The sequence below is a fragment of the Crocuta crocuta genome, unplaced genomic scaffold, assembly GCF_008692635.1.
Source record: "Crocuta crocuta isolate KB4526 unplaced genomic scaffold, BGI_CrCroc_1.0 scaffold61, whole genome shotgun sequence".
Lineage (NCBI taxonomy): Eukaryota > Metazoa > Chordata > Mammalia > Carnivora > Hyaenidae > Crocuta > Crocuta crocuta.
The window spans coordinates 11251906-11258129 of record NW_027528369.1 but is presented as its reverse complement, the minus strand read 5'-3'; positions in this window follow the sequence as shown (position 1 = coordinate 11258129).

Genomic DNA, 6224 nt, shown 5'->3' with positions numbered 1-6224 from the left:
AGCGTCTCCGGGAACAGCCCTCCAGAACCCTGGCCTGCCTTCTCTTGCCGGCAGGGCCTGCGCAGCCCCGGCTGACAGCCAGGCACAAGCCTCCGGGTGACCCCAGCAGCACCTCCTGCTGGTGCCCGGCCCCCTGCCCTGGTGAAGCCCCGGCAGGAAACGAGTGCAGACACGCGCCCTGGGCACTAGGGCTGCTAACCTTTGGGGCAATTTGTCACACAGCAGTAGAGAACTGACACGCTGGCCATTTTCCTGTGACCCGTGACTTTGGTTTTCTTGTCCACGGAATGAGGATGAACAGTCCTAACCTCACGGGCCGTGGGGAAGCAGCCAGCCTCCCGTGTCCCTCACCACTGCCACGTTACCTGTGCACCTGACTGCTTCCCTTTAGTAGAGAGAAGCCTCTTATGCTCGCCTCACATCTTCTGGGTCTCGGGCGACGTGGGGCTGCTCCTCCCCAGTGGGGGGGACCCAGGGTCAACGCTCTTCCCAGCTGGCCCCTGGGAGGACACCCTGAGGCCGCCCTGGCCAGGCCCCTCGCAGATGCTCCTCTCCTCTGGCCACGGGCCCCTTCCCAAAGAAGCAGCCTCCTCCCTATCCTTGCTCAAGCCCTGCCTCAGTAGTTTGCTTTGAATCGTACCACTTCTTATTTAAATAAAAGGAAGTGTTATCAGTCGGAAGGTCAGCACCACTTGCCATAAACGGAAAGAACCCAGTGAAGCTAAACACGTGGCTGGGTGTCCCATCCAGAGCCACAGGGTGGTCACACTGGGAGAGCAACAGCCTTCCCGTCACCGTCACATGACCCAGCTGGCTGACAGAACCTCCTCACAACCCCCCTGCACAGGCAGCCGGGGGCCACCAGAGCCAGAGGCATCGGGTCCCTCAGAAGCTCCAGGGAACGAATTACCAGCTGAAGCTCACCGACGATTATTCCAGCAAAACAGCATCATGACATGGGGCCCAAGAGCCCTCCCACCAAAGTTTCTCCTGCACTCGCGCCTCCATCCAGCCAAGGGAGATAGCTCACAGGAGCGTGCGCGTCCCAAGATCCGGGACCCGCCATCCTTCACGGACACACACACTACGGCACGTGAGCAGGCAGAGACGCACGCCCCGCACGCGCACACGGTAAGAACAGACCGGCATGTCCCACGCACAGCTATACACACACACACACACACACACACAGCTTGTGCGTGCAAACATGCCCGTTCCTCATAAACAGCACTTGTAGCAAATACGTGCAAACCCCATCCACACCCACATCGGGACATGGCTGCGTCTGCACGGACGGACACGTGGCCCACGCGCTGGCACACGTGCACGCTAACATCCGGGACACGGACGCTCGGACTCCTACGGCCGTGCCCGCAGCCCTGCATGCGTCCCAATGTCCGCGCTCGCGCGTACCGCCCTGCACGGGGTCAGCTACCCAGGCGTGTGCACACACAGAAACGCATAAGCACCAGACGGAAGCACACACGCTCAGACGTGGGCACGTGTACGTGTGGTCTTTGTGGCCCTGTGCCCACCTGGCCCCCACGCTCACCTCAGCGCACGCGGCACTGCCGTCAGCCCGTGACCACTCTTAGAGCCTGGTAGGCAGTGGCCCCCAATCAGCTTGGAGGCAGGATGGAGCAGGGACGTGGGGACGTGTCCCTGGGAGAACATAGGCTACGGGGGCAGCTCCGTTGTCCCAGGCCACCTTGGCATTGGGGTGTCCTCCAGCCGCTCAGCCTTCTGGGCCCAGCTACAAGGCCCGCACACTGACCGCTCCCCGGTGTCCTCAGGGACACTTCCGTCCACCCGCCCCGGGGAGTTCCTTCACACTGGTCCTGCCTGTCACCTCCTCCCCTGGGGAGACCACAGGCCCCTGCTGGCTGCCCCCACTGTTCTGGGCCTCGTGACCCAGCGTCCATACAGGAGTGGGTCCCTCCCTCCGGGGCTTCCCCGAGAGGCCCCTACCAGGCCCTGGCCCCTCAGCCTCAGCCGGGAAGAGGGACCCAGCCTCGTCCCACCACCTGTCTCTGTGGAGGTGACGTTTCCGGCCGCCTGCTGGCACCGGGGGCCCCTGCTCCTCTCGCCCTGCATCTGTCACCCAGGAAGCCCAGGTTCCGGCCTGTCGGGCCGTGCCCTTCCCTTGCTCACAGCACACTCAGCTCTTGGTACAGCCGACCTCGTCTGTCCTTCCCCAGGTCGGGCTCAGAGGCCTCGGCGGGCATACAGCAGGTGCCCACTAACGAATGCACCCCAACCAGGCGGCTCTCGGGGGGCGGGGGGGAGGAGACGAACGTCCCGAAGCCCTTAGAGCCCTGGCCCCAGGCCCCGTTCCCAGGCTCCTCGGGACTCACCGTGGACGGGACGGGGTGCTCGGTCTCCGCCTCTTGCTTGCCGCTCCCAGCTCATGAGGGCTGGGGGTGGTTTTCTGTTCTTCTTAAGTTCCTCCTTCCCCTGAGCTCTCCAGCCAGCTTCTCTTTCACATAAAAAGCCACCTCTTTAACAACAAATTCCCCCGGGGGCCTCCACAATGCGCCATGAGAACAGGACCCAGGGGCTTAATGTCTTACACATGTCAGCTGGTTGTAGTTTCTACAAACACGGGAGGCCTCGGTCAGGCTCGCGCGTTTGGCCGCCCACCCCCACCCCCACCCCCGGGCTGGGGCTCCCTGGGCCCAGGCAGGCAGCACTGTGTGGAGTGACGAGGAGCAGGGTCCCCCCAGACAGCAACGCGGGGTGCTGCCAGGCAGGGCATTGACGTCAGGTGGGAAGACAGAATCCAGCGCCACGGAGGAGGGAGCCAGGACCTGGGGGCTTCTCACCAAGCTCAGGAAGACCCCATTCCCACCCAGACCCGTCCCTGCGCCCTAGCCTCAGCCCAGCGCCCTCATCCCCGGGCCAAGAGGGACCTTCTTCTGCGCTCAGTGTAGGAACAGGGTTGGCCTCCGCCTGCCCAGAGGCTGGGGGCCTTGGCTTCCAAGTATGTCATCGGGGGTGATCTCCCCCACATTCCCGGCTATTAGAGGATCAAAAGCAATCATAGATCGGAATGTCCTCTGGCAGAGCCACAGGGACTTTCGAAATCGGGAAGATCTGCGTAGGGACTGGGCTAGCCGGGGGCTGCCTTCACCAAGCGCGCCGTGGCTGGGCTGGGGGACATACGTCGGAGGACTCCCTCCGGTCAGCAAGTTGCCTGGTCCCCCAGGGCAGGGACCACACACAGCCGGGCCCATGCGGGGTCCCGGCAGCCTGGGGCGGGGACGCCGTAGTGGCCACAGTCTCCCTGCTCCCTTGCTCGGGCCCACCCTCCGCCCTGGCCGTGGGCCCCCCTGCGCCCCTGGCCAGGCACCGCATGCAGGGTTCATACAGGCTCAGAGAAACGGGTCTCACTGAGAAGCCTGGGGTCAGGGCGGGGGGGGCCGGGAACGGCGAGGGGCTCGGACAGGGACAGGGATCTGCACTAAGGGCAGAGCTGGGAGGCCCACGGGNGGGCAGCGGGGGCAGGAGGCGGGGGGGGGGTGCAGGGCTCCCCTCCGGGGAGGGGGGAGGAGGGCCGAGTGTCCTCTGGGCCTCCCGGAGGCAGCCGGGCCTGGAGGGCCGGCCCCCCCACACTGGGGCCACAAGGTCACAGGGCAGAACTCCCCCTCTGGGCCTGCCCCAGGGCCCTGACATCACCCCGGAGGGCCCCTCTGGGAAGACCCTCTATCAGGGACAGGGCAGGAGACCGACCTTCAGGAAAAGAACCAGGTGAAGAGGAGGGAGAGAGAGTTCTCCTTTCAACGTAACTACTTCCTGCAGTTAGAAGATGTTAGTGTGTGCGTTAGAAGTCAGAGTAATTACGATGGAACAAAGAGGCCACTGAGGGCGCAAGCAGGCCTCCAACCTGCACCGTGACCTGGGGGGGCTGGGATGCGCCCCCGGCCTCCCCTGCCCCGATGGCTTCGGAGGCCCGGCCCCACCCCCCACCTTTTGGTGGGCCTCCCGGTAGGGTCCCGAGTCCCAAGGGAGAAGGGAGGGCGGGCAAGCCTGGGAGGCGGGGCGGGCACTTGTCTTTCTGAAAGTCCCACCTGGCGCTGTGCTTGCTGCTCAGCTGGGCAGAGTGGGCTCCGGGCAGGGAACGGCCCTCCAGGCGCTGGCTGCCCCCAGCAAGGCTCCCGGGCGAGGCGCAGGGGGTCGTAGGGTCCACACCTCCACAGCACTGCGGCCGCTTCTCCTTCCTGCCGGGGCCCTGGGCCTCTCTCACGGGCACGTACCCGCTCCAGCCCCCACGCCGCCAGGTTCCTGGAGGCCCTGCGGGGCCCCGGGACGCGCCGCACGCAGTGCAGTGGTCTGCTCTCACCATCTCGAAATTCTTAGTTTTGCCTTTGACATATTTTGTAGAAAAGACATCTGACGGGACGGGGCACACGAACGGCCCCTGCCCCACGTCTCCCGGAGCTGAGCGCTCAGCAGTTGGGACCTCGCAGTGCCTGGTCGAGGGCTTCCCGGAGGCTCCCGCCCTCAGGGTTTGGTTCACACTCTCTGCCGCAGCCTCAGCTTCTGGAAGGACGGTTAATGAGGACAGAGGAGCGGTCTCGAGAGCCGGCAAACGCTCTTCTAGTCTGTTGCCGAGCCGGCCGCCCCCCGGTGGGGTGGGCGCCGCCCCCTCGGCCTCCGCGTGCTGGGCCCAGGGCCCCATAAAGGACGTTCAGGTGTCTTCACTTCGGCTGCCGGGCTGGGCGCCTTCAAGGGCGGGAGGCGCCTGCAGGCAACTTCAGAGGCTCCCCTTCGTGCCCTGCCCAGGGTGGCTGGGTCCGCGCCCTGGTGGGCACCGTGGGCGATTCTGAGGCCACCCCGGGGCCGCACCGCCANCCAGCGAGGCCGCCGCTCCGCCAGCAGATCCCTGTCCCCAGAGCGGCCGCCGGCCCTGGTGGTGCCCCCGATGGCGCCGCCTCCCGGCCTGGCCACAGAGCCCGGCAGTGGCAGGGCGGCCTGCTGGCCTCGTCCCCTGGACGGTGAAAGGGGGAGAGCCATGCCCAGCACGGGGACACTGTAGCCCTAAGACTCGTGCGGAAATGCTCAGCGAGCGCCTGCACGGGGGTCTCTGGGTCCTGTTTGTGAAATGGGCCCGAAGCCCTAAGGTCGACCTGAGGCTAGTGGACACTCAGGGTCCTGGCCAGGGGCTCAGGGTCCGTCCCCCTCAGACCCTCACCTCTCGGGCACCAGCCCCAGGCGGCCCTGACCACCCCACTGCCACCGTCCGCTGCTGCCCTCTGGTGGCCGGGTGGAGTCCTGCGGGTGTGGCCCAGGAGGTGACCTCTGGTGGGGTCAGCACCCTGCAGACCCTGGGGACCCAGGACTGCTGCTCAAGTGCTGGTAACCCCCTTCCCCAGCTCCGGACACTGAGTCACGGTGGGCACATGCCCGGACCGCAGGGTTCCAGAGGTGTGCATCGCCCACCGAGTTACCACTCAGGACAGTGTAAGAGGAGAAGGAGGGGTGGACCTCCCTGCCTGCCCTGTCCCCCGGGGGCCCCTGGTCACACGGCGGCCCCTCTCTGTAGCTTTCCGGAACCCTCCCCCCCGCCCCCCCGTGCCCCTGACCCTGGTGACAGCCACAGTTGGATGCATCATGTGGACCTATCGGGACCGTCGGTGAGTCTGCTCTTCTGCAGACAGGAGGCTGAGGCCCAGAGAGCGCCTACTGGGAGACACCTGCATGTCGGGAGCCCTCTGCTCATGACACCAAGCCACCAGCCACCTCCCTGGGGCGGGACGCAGGTCGGGGACGATTCTGAAGCTCAGGGGAGACTCCACGCGTGATGTTAGCTCCGCCCCCTGAAAACAGCTCTACTGTCCATGGATGGTGCCTCTTCCAAGCTCCCCGGGCACCAGGCAGTGTCGCCCCCCCCCCGCAGCTGGCCCTGGCACGCCCCAGCTCACACACACCTGTCCCCACGTGCGTGCCCTGAGCCCTGCACCCTGGCTCCGACTGTGTTTCTCCCCAGGATGTCCAGTGAGACACCTGCTCATCCTCTCCAGGTCGGCGCTCAGGGAGTGAAGTTTGTCCCCTCCCAGGATTTGTGACAGATGTCCAAGGAAAGAGGAGACTGAACGAGAAAAGTAAAACTAATACAGGCTCCTTATAAAATAAGTAATCTTTAAAACGTGATTTCACACGATGTAGAATGAACTCCAAGACACTAATTCCAAGGGGAATGCGAGGAGGGACGTCCTTCAGGGTCG